The sequence below is a fragment of the Silurus meridionalis genome, chromosome 23, assembly GCF_014805685.1.
Source record: "Silurus meridionalis isolate SWU-2019-XX chromosome 23, ASM1480568v1, whole genome shotgun sequence".
Taxonomy (NCBI): Eukaryota; Metazoa; Chordata; class Actinopteri; order Siluriformes; family Siluridae; genus Silurus; species Silurus meridionalis.
Genome location: NC_060906.1, coordinates 25,579,126 through 25,594,418, shown reverse-complemented (window position 1 = coordinate 25,594,418; position 15,293 = coordinate 25,579,126). Strand labels below are relative to the sequence as shown.

The 15,293-nt window shown below is 42.1% G+C and overlaps 9 non-coding genes across 9 annotated transcripts; all 9 read left to right on the top strand.

Moving 5' to 3' along the window:
* Positions 1–3,408: 3,408 nt before the first annotated feature.
* Positions 3,409–3,501, top strand: trnai-uau. Its single transcript is given in 2 exon segments — positions 3,409–3,446; positions 3,466–3,501. It is a non-coding gene; the product is annotated as a tRNA-Ile (tRNA).
* A 1,652-nt stretch (positions 3,502–5,153) lies between these two features.
* On the top strand, positions 5,154–5,246 carry trnai-uau. The gene is given in 2 exon segments: positions 5,154–5,191; positions 5,211–5,246. It is a non-coding gene; the product is annotated as a tRNA-Ile (tRNA).
* A 521-nt stretch (positions 5,247–5,767) lies between these two features.
* Positions 5,768–5,860, top strand: trnai-uau. Its single transcript is given in 2 exon segments — positions 5,768–5,805; positions 5,825–5,860. It is a non-coding gene; the product is annotated as a tRNA-Ile (tRNA).
* Positions 5,861–6,241: 381 nt separating this feature from the next.
* Positions 6,242–6,334, top strand: trnai-uau. The gene is given in 2 exon segments: positions 6,242–6,279; positions 6,299–6,334. It is a non-coding gene; the product is annotated as a tRNA-Ile (tRNA).
* A 2,067-nt stretch (positions 6,335–8,401) lies between these two features.
* On the top strand, positions 8,402–8,494 carry trnai-uau. Its single transcript is given in 2 exon segments — positions 8,402–8,439; positions 8,459–8,494. It is a non-coding gene; the product is annotated as a tRNA-Ile (tRNA).
* Positions 8,495–11,338: 2,844 nt separating this feature from the next.
* trnai-uau lies at positions 11,339–11,431 on the top strand. The gene is given in 2 exon segments: positions 11,339–11,376; positions 11,396–11,431. It is a non-coding gene; the product is annotated as a tRNA-Ile (tRNA).
* Positions 11,432–11,739: 308 nt separating this feature from the next.
* On the top strand, positions 11,740–11,832 carry trnai-uau. Its single transcript is given in 2 exon segments — positions 11,740–11,777; positions 11,797–11,832. It is a non-coding gene; the product is annotated as a tRNA-Ile (tRNA).
* A 1,828-nt stretch (positions 11,833–13,660) lies between these two features.
* trnai-uau lies at positions 13,661–13,753 on the top strand. Its single transcript is given in 2 exon segments — positions 13,661–13,698; positions 13,718–13,753. It is a non-coding gene; the product is annotated as a tRNA-Ile (tRNA).
* An 893-nt stretch (positions 13,754–14,646) lies between these two features.
* On the top strand, positions 14,647–14,739 carry trnai-uau. The gene is given in 2 exon segments: positions 14,647–14,684; positions 14,704–14,739. It is a non-coding gene; the product is annotated as a tRNA-Ile (tRNA).
* The last annotated feature ends 554 nt before the right edge of the window (positions 14,740–15,293 follow it).

Here is a 15,293-nt window from a genome sequence, read left to right as displayed (position 1 = left end):
TGTGTGCTGCATTGCATTATTAATTACACGCAAATGAACGCTAACGACTCGTTCTAATATCCGGGAAATTACTGAACGATTATTATAATTGCCTTTTTTTTTTTTTTTTGCTGGTAAACACTGACACTGGGGTTTAATGGAATCAAAGAATGGATTTGTGTTCATTACACTCCTTTACGCCACGGTGCTGCTGAATCCAGGATTCTGATTGGTCTGGAAGTCTTCACTTGTTCCTGATTTCTTTAAGAGCTTCTTTAAGATGCTCCACATAAACACTACTACTGAAGGAAGATGTTTCTGGAAGATTGCTGGAAGGAGTCTCCAGTGTCAGAGGTTCGACCATAACTCATATACTTCATCATGTAAAGCAGGGGGGCATGCATGTGGTGGGTGGGTGAATCGAATAAATAATTAGGTTGCGTTAATAACTAGCCGTCGGCGGATAGTGGATTTTACCGATACTGATAGCTAGTTTGGATCGTACGCGCCGATAACCGATTAATCAACCGATCATTTTTAAATGGATACTGGATAAAAAAATAAGAAAATGTTACACCACATGTAAAATAGAACATAAACAGTACTGATTTATGAAAATGTACTAAATGAAATAAATATGAATATATACCTTAATAAATGTAATGATATAATTAATAAATAATCGATAATAAATATAATGTAGCGCTCTCCGTGCAGCACGCAGTCTCACGTGTAAAAACAAACAGCACGTAGCATCATAGATTCCCCTCTAGAGGCCGCTTTTGTAATGACAGCCGACCAGAAGCTGGAAAAACTACCGTGTGGATTTTTGCTGATAGCCGACAGTTCCAGCGATCGTATCGAGTACCGGTGCCTCGACCTTGTTTAATAACTAAAGGAGATTTTAGATTAAAAGCCGAACTTCATTATCAAATATATGAGTTAAACATAGATGTCAAATTACATTTAAAAAATTATATATATATATATATAATATGACTCTGGTGGGCTGCAGTTTGGGGACCCATAATATAAACAAATGAATTAATTCATCATCACAAGTGTGATAGAAGAGCTGATTCAGGACATGTTTGGGTTCTGGTATGAAGAGTATCATGTCTCCTGTTTTCAGATGGATTATTTTAATAAAAAGAGGCTTCTCAGGGAATTAGTGTTCATACACTATCAGAGCAAAAGTTTGTGGACACCTGACCATTAGATGGCTTTGTGAATCTTTTTGCACGTCCCATTCTACATCTAGTCTCCATTTGCTCTTATAATTCTGGGAAGATGTTCCAGTAGATTTAGTGGAGATTCATTCATCCACAGGTTGTTAGTAAAGTCAGGTACTGATGTAGGTGAGAAGGTGAGGAGGTTCCTGGTGTGCAGTCAATGTTCACCTTCATATTCTAAAGGGTTGGAGCTCTAAAGCAGGAGATCTTCCACTTCCACAAACAATAACTATAAATAAATAAAATGAACAAATATACATGATTAAAATCTATACATGTTCGGCCATATTGCTGTGGAGTGAGAGGAACATGCTGCTGATGGAAAATAATTTCCTTTAATTCCTCAGAAATATGATGCTCTTATTAAGTGAGACTGAATCCAGCTGTGAATTAGTTTAGGGATGTGGAGACTCCCAGATGTGTTGGTTTGCAGTCTCGCTCGCTCTTTCAGGAGGCTGCTGGTGATTAAAGATAAGGTCAGGAGAGATATACGGATCTTCTGATGGTACACCAGGCTGCAAGCCTTCATTACATAAAGATACACACGTTTTTAATTTAGCACGCGATCGTGTCGAGTCACATGACCACCTCGCTATGCGCCGTTCTGACAGATGGCTCGGAACGAAAGCAACAGATGGACCATACTGACGCTCGCAGTGATCGCGTCTTTAATTACTTCTCTCTCACTCCAAAAGCTTTGTTACTAAAGTCATAATTAACCTGCAACATGCATCAGTTGCTCAGGAACATGCTGAAGATTAAAAAAGAGTCTGATATTCAGAAATCCATCTGGATCTCGTACACAGGATTAAAGCGATGTGCATATTAAAGTGTGGAGGAAACTGCAAAAAACACAGAGTAGAAATAAACAGAACTCGTGCATGTTTAGATGCATATTAAACACGTTCTGCTCAGTTTTCTATCGTGATGGTCACGTGCACGAGGGATGGTCAGATTCAGAGATACACATCAGTGATTCAAAAAAGTGTGCAATTGTACTGTGGTGCAACGTTTTTAACGTGTACAAATTATTTATTTAAATAAAAATATTAGTAGATGTGCTCAACTTCTATTCTTGGAAAAGTGACTAATATTTGATATGTAGATTTATTTCTCAAGCGCGTTCGTTCTCTCAGCACCACTGCTGCTACGCCGATCGCAACACTACAGAGGCAGAGGCGTGTCCTGAGAGTCACATACAATACAGATTAACATGGCAGAGGTAGAGCTGTAACTTCCTGCAGACACAACAGGAGAAGAATGTCTGGTTTTAGTTCATCTTCTGTGTGTGTGTGTGTGTGTGTGTGTGTGTGTGTGTGTGTGTGTGTGTGTGTGTGTGTGTGTAAAAGAACCATGTGTTAGAGATCAGAAGGCACTTAAGTTGTTTATTTGCTGTGTGTCTGAACCAAAGAAATAAAACAAACTTTCTTTAGTGAATTGCAGAGCATCAGATTTTTTCCATGGAATCGCATTGTGTTGCATTGAATGGAAATCGTATTGTAACAGGTGTGTATCTTATCGTATCTTATCGTATCATATCGTATCGTATTATATATGTATGTTTAATGTATCATATGCTTGGCTATGCTTCGAGATTTGAATTGCATTGGCCTCAGTTATGGAGCTGCACATCACTAACATGCACGTGTCCTATTTAACCACACAAACTAAAAACCAATAATGAACCAATAATGAACATGAAATCCACCAGACCTACTAATTGCATTCGAAAATCCAATAAACCCTGATGGAACCTGTAGGATCAGTCACGCTCAGGGTGTATTGGAAAACTCTACCTGATGTCTTATTGACTCCTCAATTGTCAAGTCCTTCAGCATGATGGAAAACTGCCACACTAACAGAGTCCTGGTGCTTAGCATGGAATAAAGAAACAAGAATCCCCCAGTGCCTCTTATGCAGAGTGACGAGTTGAACCAAACAGAGGTGGAATCAAAAGTCTGCAATGTTTATCAGAAGGTCATGAGCTCAAATCCCAACACCGCCAAGCTTCCCGTGATTTAGCCATGGCTGTTTAAAGGAGATACATATACGCTGCATTCTGAGTACAAACGAGTGAAAGAAAGAAGAGATTGAAGTCTGTTATACAGTATATAGTTGAGAAGAAACGGAGGAGTTTCATGCCCAGCAACAGTCTCAGCTCCTCTACAGGGTCCCATGTTTTAAACTAACCCATGCAGCTCCAGTGGCGCAATCGGTTAGCGCGCGGTACTTATACAGCAGTATGTGTGAAGCTATGCCGAGGTTGTGAGTTCGAGCCTCACCTGGAGCATCAGTTTTACCTCACAGTTAAAAGCTAAGCTGAATGATGAACGTCCAGTGTAGGAGGTTTAAGAGATCAAATGTCACACTTTCAATTCACAGCTATAAACTTCACCCAGTGTTTCAGATGAACAGCAGGTTATGAGATCAAGTCTCAACCACAGGGTTAAAGAGACAAGATGTGATAACTGTAGGTTCAGTGTTAAAACACGTAGGATCTGAGTGAAGCCGCCATGCCTCTGAGGATGCAGTGAAGGAGGAGGAACCAGACAGGACAGGGCCACAGGTTTTTACTCACCAACTCATGTTCACATTTAAACAAACTGGTAACTTACATCTCACCTGGAGCAGGAACTTTAGCCACTGTTTCAGATAATGTGGTTATAAAAATGCAGATGTTCTTTATAAGTGTAAGTTTGTCCCTGATGAACAAGTCGGTGGAGACTGTGGTGAAGGTAAAACTCCCAGAGATGCAGAAGGAAGAAACCTTGAGAGGAACCAGACTCAAGAGGGAACCTCATCCTCATCTGGTTTCCACCGAATGTCCATTTATTACAGATAAACGATGTTGTTTATCAGTGATGGAGATCAGAGCAAACTGTAGTCCTGAGTCAGTGTAGCAGACTGTTGATATTAATTACAGTCCAAATCCATCCTCAAAGCTTAAAACAGGGCTGATGTGCTCATATTTTCTAGATCTACTAAAGTCTTTTGCTGCTGCATTCTGAACTAACTGAAGTTTATTTCTGCACTCACTCCAACACCCAGACAGTAAAGTGTTACAGTAGTCTAATCTAGATCTTACAAACACACGTCCTGCTGAGTCTTTTATTCTTCAAGTCCTGTTCACCATAAATAAACATCACGTGTTTTTTTACTGCACTTCAGGCTGTGTATAGAGGTGTGTGTGTGTGTGTGTGTGTGTGTGTGTGTGTGTGTGAGAGACCAATAAAAAAACAAAACAAAACAAACATAGAGATATAATTGAGTTTAAAGGTCAACGTCTACACACCAGTTCTGCCCAGTGGCTTGTGTTCTGCAGCTCCAGTGGCTTGTGTTCTGCAGCTCCAGTGGCTTGTGTTCTGTAGCTCCAGTTGGTGGTGTTCTGTAGCTCCAGTGGTTTGCGTTCTGTAGCTCCAGTGGCTTGTGTTCTGTAGTTCCAGTGGCTTGTGTTCTGTAGCTCAGGTGGCTTGTGTTCTGAAGCTCCAGTTGCTTGAGTTCTGTAGCTCCAGTGGCTTGTGTTCTGTAGCTCCAGTGGCTTGTGTTCTGTAGCTCCAGTGGTTTGTGTTCTGTAGCTCCAGTGGTTTGTGTTCTGTAGCTCCAGTGGCTTGTGTTCTGTAGCTCAGGTGGCTTGTGTTCTGTAGCTCCAGTGGCTTGTGTTCTGTAGCTCCAGTTGCTTGTGTTCTGTAGTTCCAGTGGCTTGTGTTCTGTAGCTCAGGTGGCTTGTGTTCTGAAGCTCCAGTTGCTTGAGTTCTGTAGCTCCAGTGGCTTGTGTTCTGTAGCTCCAGTGGCTTGTGTTCTGTAGCTCCAGTGGCTTGTGTTCTGTAGCTCCAGTGGATCGTGTTCTGTAGCTCCAGTGACTTGTGTTCTGTAGCTCCAGTGGATCGTGTTCTGTAGCTCCAGTGGCTTGTGTTCTGTAGCTCCAGTGACTTGTGTTCTGTAGCTCCAGTGGCGCAATCGGTCAGCGTGCGGTACTTATACAGCAGTACGTGTGAAGCCATGCTGAGGTTGTGAGTTCGAGCCTCACCTGGAGCATCAGTTTTACCTCACATGCCTGCCCAGTGTAGAAGGTTGCAGAGATCCAACATAACACTTTCTCACCTGTGAGCAGGTGGAGTTTGAGACTCAAATGGAGGGTTTAAGAGATGATGATTGGAGGTGATGGTTCAGTTAATCCAAAGGATTACATGTTTGTTTAAACCCAAGTAACACCAAGCCTTTAAGTAGCCGGACAAAACAAAGCAGCTTTACACAGATAATGTGGTGATAAAAATGAAGATGTTCTTTATAAGTGTAAGTTTGTCCCTGATGAACAAGTCGGTGGAGACTGTGGTGAAGGAAAAACTCCCTGAGATGCAGAAGGAAGAAACCCTGAGAGGAACCAGACTCAAGAGGGAACCTCATCTGGGTGACAGTGTGTGTGTGTGTGTGTGTGTGTGTGTGTGTGTGTGTGTGTGTGTGTGTGTGTGTGTGTGTGTGTGTGTGTGTGTGTGTGTGTGTGTGTCCAATAAAAAAACAAAACAAAACAAACATAGAGATAAAATTGCGATTAAAGGGCTCCAGTGGCGCAATCGGTCAGCGTGCGGTACTTATACAGCAGTACGTGTGAAGCCACGCCGAGGTTGTGAGTTCAAGCCTCACCTGGAGCATCAGTTTTACCTCACAGTTAAAAGCTGAGCTGAATGAAGTCCACATGGGAGCGATTGAAGAGATCTCACATCACAGTTTGTGAGCCCCAGCTTTGTGTTTACACTTTTCACCCAAAGCAGGAACTCCAGGTTTTTTAGATGACTTTGGCTTTCATGTAGAAGACAATTCAATGCACTTCTTTCTAAATGTGTGTGACCAATGAAAAACGCAGACTAATAGATCAAATCTAGTCTCAATGTTCATCATCCTGCCCTGTGTTTCCTCAACAGCAGTTTACTGGAGATTTACAGGAGATTGAGATCTTATCTTGCCTTGATCTTATCCGCGTTCAAAGTTTGGCTAAGATACTAGAATGCAAACAAGATTCTATTTGCCTCGTGGCTCCAGTGGCGCAATCGGTTAGCGCGCGGTACTTATACAGCAGTACATGTGAAGCCATGCCGAGGTTGTGAGTTCGAGCCTCACCTGGAGCACTGGTTTTACCAGTCAGTGAAATAAATTAAGCTAAATGACACCAGTGGCATGTAAAAAAAAGTGTTGGTTAAAAAGATCTGACATCACAGTTTGTGCATCTCTTTATACTCTGATCAGCCATAACATTATAACCACCTGTCTAATATTGTGTTTGTCCCCTTTTTGCTTCTAAAACAGTTCTGACCCGTCGAGCATCAACAGCATGAACTTCTTCAGCAGTCTGAGCTACAGGAGCTCGTCTGTTGGTGCAGCAGTATCCTGCACTGGTGATGACAGCAAAGGATGGCAATGAAGTGGCAAAAAACAGCAGGATTAACTGCATCAAGGTGGAAGTGTACTTCTGTATTCTACCACAAAATCAATAAACAATAAGTCCAACCAAACTGGCATCGACTCAAATGTCCCTGACATGAGCAAAGACTTCGCCACATCTTCATTTTAATGAAAAATGGAGCTGAATGTAGATGATGTGCTACAGAAAGAAGGTGCAGTATAAATGTAGCTGTATAAGTAGACTGAGCGAATATCAGCCCCTGCAGCTAAACACTAATTCCTTCCTCAACCACTGTGAAATCAGTTTCTTCTAAATCAATTCTTCTCTGCTCAGGTTCAATAAAAACAAGTGAAAAAAGAATCTACTTTCTCCTCATTAACTCGATCAGCTAGCAAATCTCAGGGAAATAATGCTAACAGCTTCGGTAACGCAGAATCAGCCGATCTTCTGAGGTCCGAGCGGTGCTTCTGCTTCCTGAAGGCCAACACAGAGAGCATGAGGAGAAGTTTCTACACACAGGATGTTCAGACCCTTAACCAGGACGGCACCTGGGATTATTTTTACACACACACACATATACAGACCTTGGATTTTTGTTTGCACAAACACCCACACACCCCACACTCCTGTACACACACTGTGGATTGTTCACTGTTTCACTGCAACTTCCTCTGCTCAGTGTTGCACAGGATTGCGTTACATTTCACATAGAGCTGCAGACATCTGCGCTTTATCGCTCCTACACTCCTGGGAAGGAAACGTGGGCCAAGAAACCGAAAATGGCAAAATATGTAACTTTTAATGGTTTTAATAACAAATCATTGTTTAGGAAATGAAATAAATGCACTCATGAGACAGCGTTTACTCGTTTACTTCAGCTGCAGTCACACGTTCAGGGAAAAACTGTGTTTAATATCAAACACAGGATGCATTTGACTACGCAAACGTTTAACCTGCTCATCAACTGTTTCAAACTCATCAGCATCGAATTCAACATTCTCAACACCAGCCATCCCATAATAACCCCCTTCATCCATCTGCTGAATTCCTGCTCATTTCTTGGCCAGTGGTTTGTTCTTCAAACCATTAAAAGCTTTTTATTTTACTATTTTGTGCTCAGTTTAAATTTTCTGCCCACGAATATGCAGTTCATAGATTTTTGGCTCTTTTTTTTATCTTTTACATGTGTGTGTGTGTGTGTGTGTGTGTGTGTGTGTGTGTGTGTGTGTGTGTGTTTCTATTTATTCTTTTCTATCTCTATGTAAATTATTGTTTATATCAGCAGATACTCAGAGAAGTCATTTCACTGTATGTAGATGTGTGTGTGTGTGTGTGTGTGTGTGTGTGTGTGTGTGTGTGTGTGTGTGTGTGTGTGTTGAGACTAATAAAAAAAACAAAAACAGACAATAGGCTAATCTCCAGGCTGCCCCACGACACACCCACCCTGTCCACAACAGCTCCTATTAGCTCATAAGTAAACAGAAAGCGATTTAGGATCACTGCATTCCACTGCATATTTCCTGTTTAAACATTGAATAGAATCATTACAAGAACGTAAACTAGGTGACATCATCTGCCTTCTGTAGCTCCAGTGGCTTGTGTTCTGTAGCTCCAGTGGCTTGTGTTCTATAGCTCCAGTGGCTTGTGTTCTGTAGCTCCAGTGGCTTGTGTTCTGTAGCTCCAGTGGCTTGTGTTCTGTAGCTCCAGTGACTTGTGTATTGTAGCTCCAGTGCCTTGTGGTCTGTAGCTCCAGTGGCTTGTGGTCTGTAGCTCCAGTGGCTTGTGTTCTGTAGCTCCAGTGGCGCAATCGGTTAGCGCGCGGTACTTATACAGCAGTACGTGTGAAGCCATGCCGAGGTTGTGAGTTCGAGCCTCACCTGGAGCATCAGTTTTACCTCACAGTTAAAGAGACTGAGCTGAATGATGATCATCAAGTGAAAGAAAGGGGAAGTGTGATGTGGCTGTGGCCCCTGCAGTGGGGCAATAAGTTACTGCATGGTGTTTATAAAACAGTTTATTGGAGGCCATGACAAGCTCATGTTTTGAGCCTGAAGAGTTTTGAAAAAATCAGTAGGAAAAGTAAGTAAAAGAGCTATAAAGTTGTAAGGATGGTCAGATCTATTCATGGTACCAGACCCCAAGAACTGCCATGCAACTTCATGAGACCAGACCCCGAGAACTACCATGCAACAAAACAATAAACCTTCTAATCTGAAGAGAGGATCTCTTTGATCTGAGGAGAGAAAGCCATTTGTTCAGCTGCCCAGTCACCCATCCTTGAGCCCCCCTCTTCCCTCCTGGGGAGATGGCCAGATCATGGAAAGGTGACTGAGAAGGTCCCAGAATTCAAGCTACTTTACTTGCATAATGTAATAATTACAATTTAGTAATGTATACATTTTACCTTCACATGTTTAGTATCATTTTAAAGGTCTTGGTGTGATTGGAAATATGATCTCAGTCCCATATCAGTAAAACAGACCTCAGGTTTGGGAAATTCTCTCCTACTGACATAAGTGTTGCCCCGGAGAACATCCTGACCAGGTGGTCTAGGTGACAATTAGGTTTTAGGTCACATCCTTTCCCAAGAAAGGGTGTGCAAAGCTTTATCACTTTGAATTTACAAGTGTTTACGATGGTTTGGGTATTTAAGGAAATTTGACGAAACACTCAGGGAAGCATTCGATAGTCAGAACTTCCCACACAGTCTCTGTGTGTCTCTTGCCAGGTATAGTGAACAATTATTTAGTAAACTACATTGATAAATTATTTGATTTAATGTTGATCATGTTATGTAACTTTCTTCTATTATTTGTTTTAAATGTAACATTTGTTTATTGATTGTTACCTGGCAAATAAATGTAAAATTCTTGATTAACTCTGAAATTTCCTGAAATCATTTATATCTAGTTGATTATGTAGTCTGGCGTTACCGCAAATCTGTGACCAGGATAGTACAAACTGAAGGCTCATGAACGGATGGAGCATAGAGCACAACGTCTGAGACCTTCTGATTTCTGACTATATCTGACTTTAGCAAGTTATAACTAAGTGACTAAATACAGTATTCTTTATGCATGAGCAAGCATTGGCGGCCTACTTAAAGAATATTAGTTTACCGTTATATCCTCTGACTAAGGGACAGTCTGGCGAGTTTGTGTCCGTGAGCATGTGTAGCGGCTATCACTGACTTAGCAAGTTATGACCAAGTAACTAAATCAATGAATATTAGTTTACTGTTATATCCTCTGACTAAGATTCGGATTGGCCAATGTGCCTCCGTGAGCAAGTATAGTTAGCCGAGCACAAAGTTCTAAGCGACTCCAGAACCATAATAAATGATTAATTGAAAAGACGGAATGCTTAGAATAATTTACTAAAATTAAAGAAGTACAACCAATAAGTTGATCAGCTTAAATTAGAGCTATTCAAGTTAAATCTTTATCATAAATTGGAGTCAGATTAGAGGTTAAAATTGGATTAATATAACAATATACAATCTATTTAAGTAATCTTTTACAGCCGCACTAGAAGGACTAACACGCAGCATACCTTCACCCATACCAGTGGATTCCGTCATTGGGCCATTGGGTGGGCCCCCTACAAAGTGAAGAGTGCCATGTGGTCCACTCATACTTACAGTCATTAGACTAATGTAATGCTTTACTCACTCCAACACCCAGACAGTAAAGTGTTACAGTAGTCTAATCTAGATCTTACAAACACGTCCTGCTGAGTCTTTTATTCTTCAAGTCCTGTTCACCATAAATAAACATCACGTGGCTTTTCACTGCACTTCAGGCTGTGTATAGAGGTGTGAGCATATGTGTGTGTGTGTGTGTGTGTGTGTGTGTGTGTGTGTGTGTGTGTGTGTGTGTGTGTGTGAGAGAGACCAATAAAAAACAAAAACAAAAGCAAACATAGAGATAGAATTGAGTTTAAAGGTGACTGTCTACACACCAGTTCTGCCCAGTGACTTGTGTATTGTAGCTCCAGTGGCTTGTGTTCTGTAGCTCCAGTGACTTGTGTACTGTAGCTCCAGTGGCTTGTGTTCTGTAGCTCCAGTGGCTTGTGGTCTGTAGCTCCAGTGGATTGTGTTCTGTAGCTCCAGTGGATTGTGTTCTGTAGTTCCAGTGGCGCAATCGGTCAGTGTGCGGTACTTATACAGCAGTACGTGTGAAGCCATGCCGACGTTGTGAGTTCGCGCCTCACATGGAGTATCATTTTTACCTCACATGCCTGCCCAGTGTAGAAGGTTGCAGAGATCCAACATAACACATTACTCACCTGTGAGCAGGTGGATTTTGAGAGTTTAAGAGATGATGATTGGAGGTGATGGTTCAGTTAATCCAAAGGACTACATTTTTTCTGTTAAACCCAAGTATGATCTAAATGAAACACTAAGCCTTTAAGAACCTGGACAAAACAGAGCAGCTTTACACAGATGATGTGGAGATAAAAATGAAGATGTTCTTTATAAGTGTAAGTTTGTCCCTGATGAACAAGTCGGTGGAGACTGTGGTGAAGGAAAAACTCCCTAAGATGTAAAACGAAGAAAACCTGAGAGGAACCAGACTCAAGAGGGAACCTCGTTCTCATCTAGGTGACACTGTGTGTGTGTGTGTGTGTGTGTGTGTGTGTGTGTGTGTGTGTGTGTGTGTGTGTGTGTGTGTATGACCAATAAAAAAACAAAACAAAACAAACATAGAGATAAACTTGCAATTAAAGGGCTCCAGTGGCGCAATTGGTCAGTGCGTGGTACTTATACAGCAGTACGTGTGAAGCCATGCCGACGTTGTGAGTTCGAGCCTCACCTGGAGTATCAGTTTTACCTGAGAGTTAAAGAGACTGAGCTGAATGATGATCGTCTAGTGAAAGAAAGGGAAAGTGCAATGTGGCTGTGGCCCCTGCAGTGGGGCAGTAAGTTACTGCATGATGTTTATAAAACAGTTAATGGGAGGCCATTACAAGCTCATGTTTTGAGGCTGAAGAGTTTAGAAAAAATCAGTAGGAAAAGTAAATTGGCATTTCGACCCAAAAAGAGCTATGAAGTGAAGAGTGCCACGTGGTCCACTCACCAGTTCTGCCCAGTGGCTTGTGTTCTCTCGCTCCAGTGGCTTGCATTCTGTAGCTCCAGTGGCGCAATCGGTTAGCACGTGGTACTTATACAGCAGTACGTGTGACGCCATGCCGAGGTTGTGAGTTCGAGCCTCACCTGGAGCATCAGTTTTACCTCACTGTTAAAGAGATCGAACGTTCCCCTTTAAATTCACAGCTATAAACTTCACCCAGTGTTTCAGATGATCACCAGGTTATGAGATCAAGTCTCAACCACAGGGTTCAAGGAACAAGATGTGATAACTGTAGGTTCAGGGTTAAAACACGTAGGATCTGAGTGAAGCCGCCATGCCTCTGAGGATGCAGTGAAGGAGGAGGAACCAGACAGAACAGAGACAGGACAGGGCCACAGGTTTTTACTCACCAACTCATGTTCACATTTAAACAAACTGGTAACTTACATCTCACCTGGAGCAGGAACTTTAGCCACTGTTTCAGGGGACTGTTTCAGGTGGCCTAGTTAAATACACACTGGTTGAAAGTTGAGAAGAAACATCTTTGTGGAAATGATGATTCTCAATTGGACCTTATGAAAATGGAATCAGGCTGACAGGAAAAAGTGTGATTTAGCTCTGGTAGCTGCATTGGAGCATGAAGTTAACGCATGGTCCTTTTTAAAGTCCTATTTGAAGTCTATCAGTTAGCATGTGGTCCTGATTCAGCAGTACTTGTGAAGCCATGCTGAGGTTGTGAGTTTAAGTCTCATCTGCAGTAAAAGCTTCAATAACAACTGCTCAATATTTATAAGTTAAAAAAATCTAACTGGGTCTTGAACTGCCCCTATCCTGTCACCTCTTCAGAGCATTACTTTGGCTGAACATTGAAAGATTTGCAGACATTACAGTCTCTGTGCTTCAGCTGCGCCCCCTGTCTATGCACTCTTTACCATGTGTGAGTCAATGCTGAAGTCATGTGGTCTGTAGCTCCAGTGGCTTGTGTTCTGTAGCTCCAGTGGCTTGTGTTCTGTAGCTCCAGTGGCTTGTGTTCTTTAGCTCCAGTGGATTGTGTTCTGTAGCTCCAGTGGTGCAATCGGTTAGCGCGCGGTATTTATACAGCAGTATGTGTGAAGCCATGCCGAGGTTGTGAGTTCAAGCCTCACCTGAGCATCAGTTTTACCTGTGAGTGCCAGAATATAAGCCTCAAAGCTGATGAGCACAAATCAATTCATGTTTATTTGTTTTGCACTTTTAACAATGAACACTGTCTCAGAGCAGCTTTACACAGATAATGTGGTGATAAAAATGCAGATGTTCTTTATAAGTGTAAGTTTGTCTCTGATAAACAAGTCGGTGGAGACTGTGGTGAAGGAAAAACTCCCTGAGATGCAAAAGTAAAAAACCTTGAAAGGAACCAGACTCAAGAGGGAACCTCATCCTCATCTGGGTTCCACCAAATGTCCATTTATTACAGATAAACGATGTTGTTTATCAGTGATGGAGATCAGAGCAAACTGTATTCCTGAGTCAGTGTAGCAGACTGTTGATATTAATTACAGTCCAAATCCATCCTCAAAGCTTAAAACAGGGCTGATGTGCTCATATTTTCTAGATCTACTAAAGTCTTTTGCTGCTGCATTCTGAACTAACTGAAGTTTATTTCTGCACTCACTCCAACACCCAGACAGTAAAGTGTTACAGTAGTCTAATCTAGATCTTACAAACACACGTCCTGCTGAGTCTTTTATTCTTCAAGTCCTGTTCACCATAAATAAACATCACGTGTTTTTTTACTGCACTTCAGGCTGTGTATAGAGGTGTGTGTGTGTGTGTGTGTGTGTGTGTGTGTGTGTGTGTGTGTGTGTGTGTGTGTGTGTGTGTAAGAGAGAGAGAGAGACCAATACAAAAAAATAAATAAAAAAGCAAACATAGAGATAGAAGTGAGTTTAAAGGTGAACGTCTACACACCAGTTCTGCCCAGTGGATTGTGTTCTGTGGCTGCAGTGGCGCAATCGATTAGCGTGCGGTACTTATACAGCAGTACGTGTGAAGCCATGCCGAGGCTGTGAGTTCGAGCCTCACCTGGAGCATCAGTTTTACCACACTTGACTGCCCAGTGTAGAAGTTTGCAGAGATCCAACATAACACTTTTTTCACCTGTGAGCAGTTTAAACCCAAGTATGATCTAAGTGAAACACCAAACCTTTGAGAAGCTGGACAAAACAAAAACAGGGCAGGAACATATGAAGCCATGCTGAGGTTAAAGCTTTATTCCTTCAATATATGATGATATGACTTTTCATGTAAGCTTGTAGTGGTGCAATTGGTTAGCATGTAGTCTTTATAGCAGTAAGTGAAGCCATGCTGAGGTTCTGAGTTCAAGAGTCACCTGAAGTGTGAATTTTACCTGAGATGAAATATAAGATATCTCATGAGGAAGGGGCCTGAATGGCTTTGGTCCCAGTGGGAATAAGTTGATTGGCTCCTGAACTCCCCCTGTCCTGTTACTTATTAATGGTAGTTTTTATAGATTCGCTAACATCTCCAATAACATCTCCACCTGCATGCTCTGTCTGCACACCTGAAGCATGAACTTTCCCCAGGGGTTCAGAAAACCTTGAGGAACTCTGTGGAATTTATGAACCTCACCTGGACATCATAAGAACCAAATCAGGCTGGGAGGGTAAGTGTGAAATAGCTGAGGCAGCTACTGTGGAAAGTGCAGGAAGCACCAAACCTCTGCGGAAGCAGTGAAGGTGGAGAAACCAGACCAAACAAAGACATCAAGAGAGCCAGGCTCAGTGCTAACATCTACAAACCCAACCTGCAGAGTCTTTAGTCATCAACCTGTGTTCATCTATAAATAAACAGGCAATGTTTACTGGAGATTTACAGAAGCTTGAGATCTTATTGCCTTGATCTTGTCCGTGTTCAAAGTTTGGCTAAGATACTAGAATGCAAACAAGATTCCATTTGCCTCGTAGCTCCAGTGGCGCAATCGGTTAGCGCACGGTACTTATACAGCAGTACGTATGAAGCCATGCCGAGGTTGTGAGTTCGAGCCTCACCTGGAGCACTTGTTTTACCAGTCAGTGAAATAAATTAAGCTATTTGATGCCATATGTCACATGTCGTCGTTTGGGTCCCAAGTTTAAAGCTTGCAGAGGACCAACATCAGGAGCTCCAGTGGCGCAATTGGTTAGCACGCGGTATTTATACAGCAGTACGTGTGAAGACGTGCCGAGGTTGTGAGTTCGACCCTCACCTAGAGCATCAGTTTTACACAAGTCTTAGCTGCCTAGCGAGCGACCGTCTGTACCAGGAGTGACCAATCTTTTCCACAAAGGGGCGGTGTGGGTGCAGGTTTTCATTCCAACCAATCAACATCTGATAGTCAATGAAATTAAAAATCATTTGATTTTAACAGGTAGAATTTACTTGGTTGGAATGAAAACCCACTCCAGCTCTTTGTGAAAAATATTAGACACTCCTGGTCAATATTGGCTTGTGGTCTTCATGATTTATTTGGACTATGCCACGGGTTCCTGTAGGGGTTTCAGTCGCAGTTTTTTTCTACACACTAATAAACGGAGCTCCCACTGATTCTGCATTATGATGAGTTACATTTGC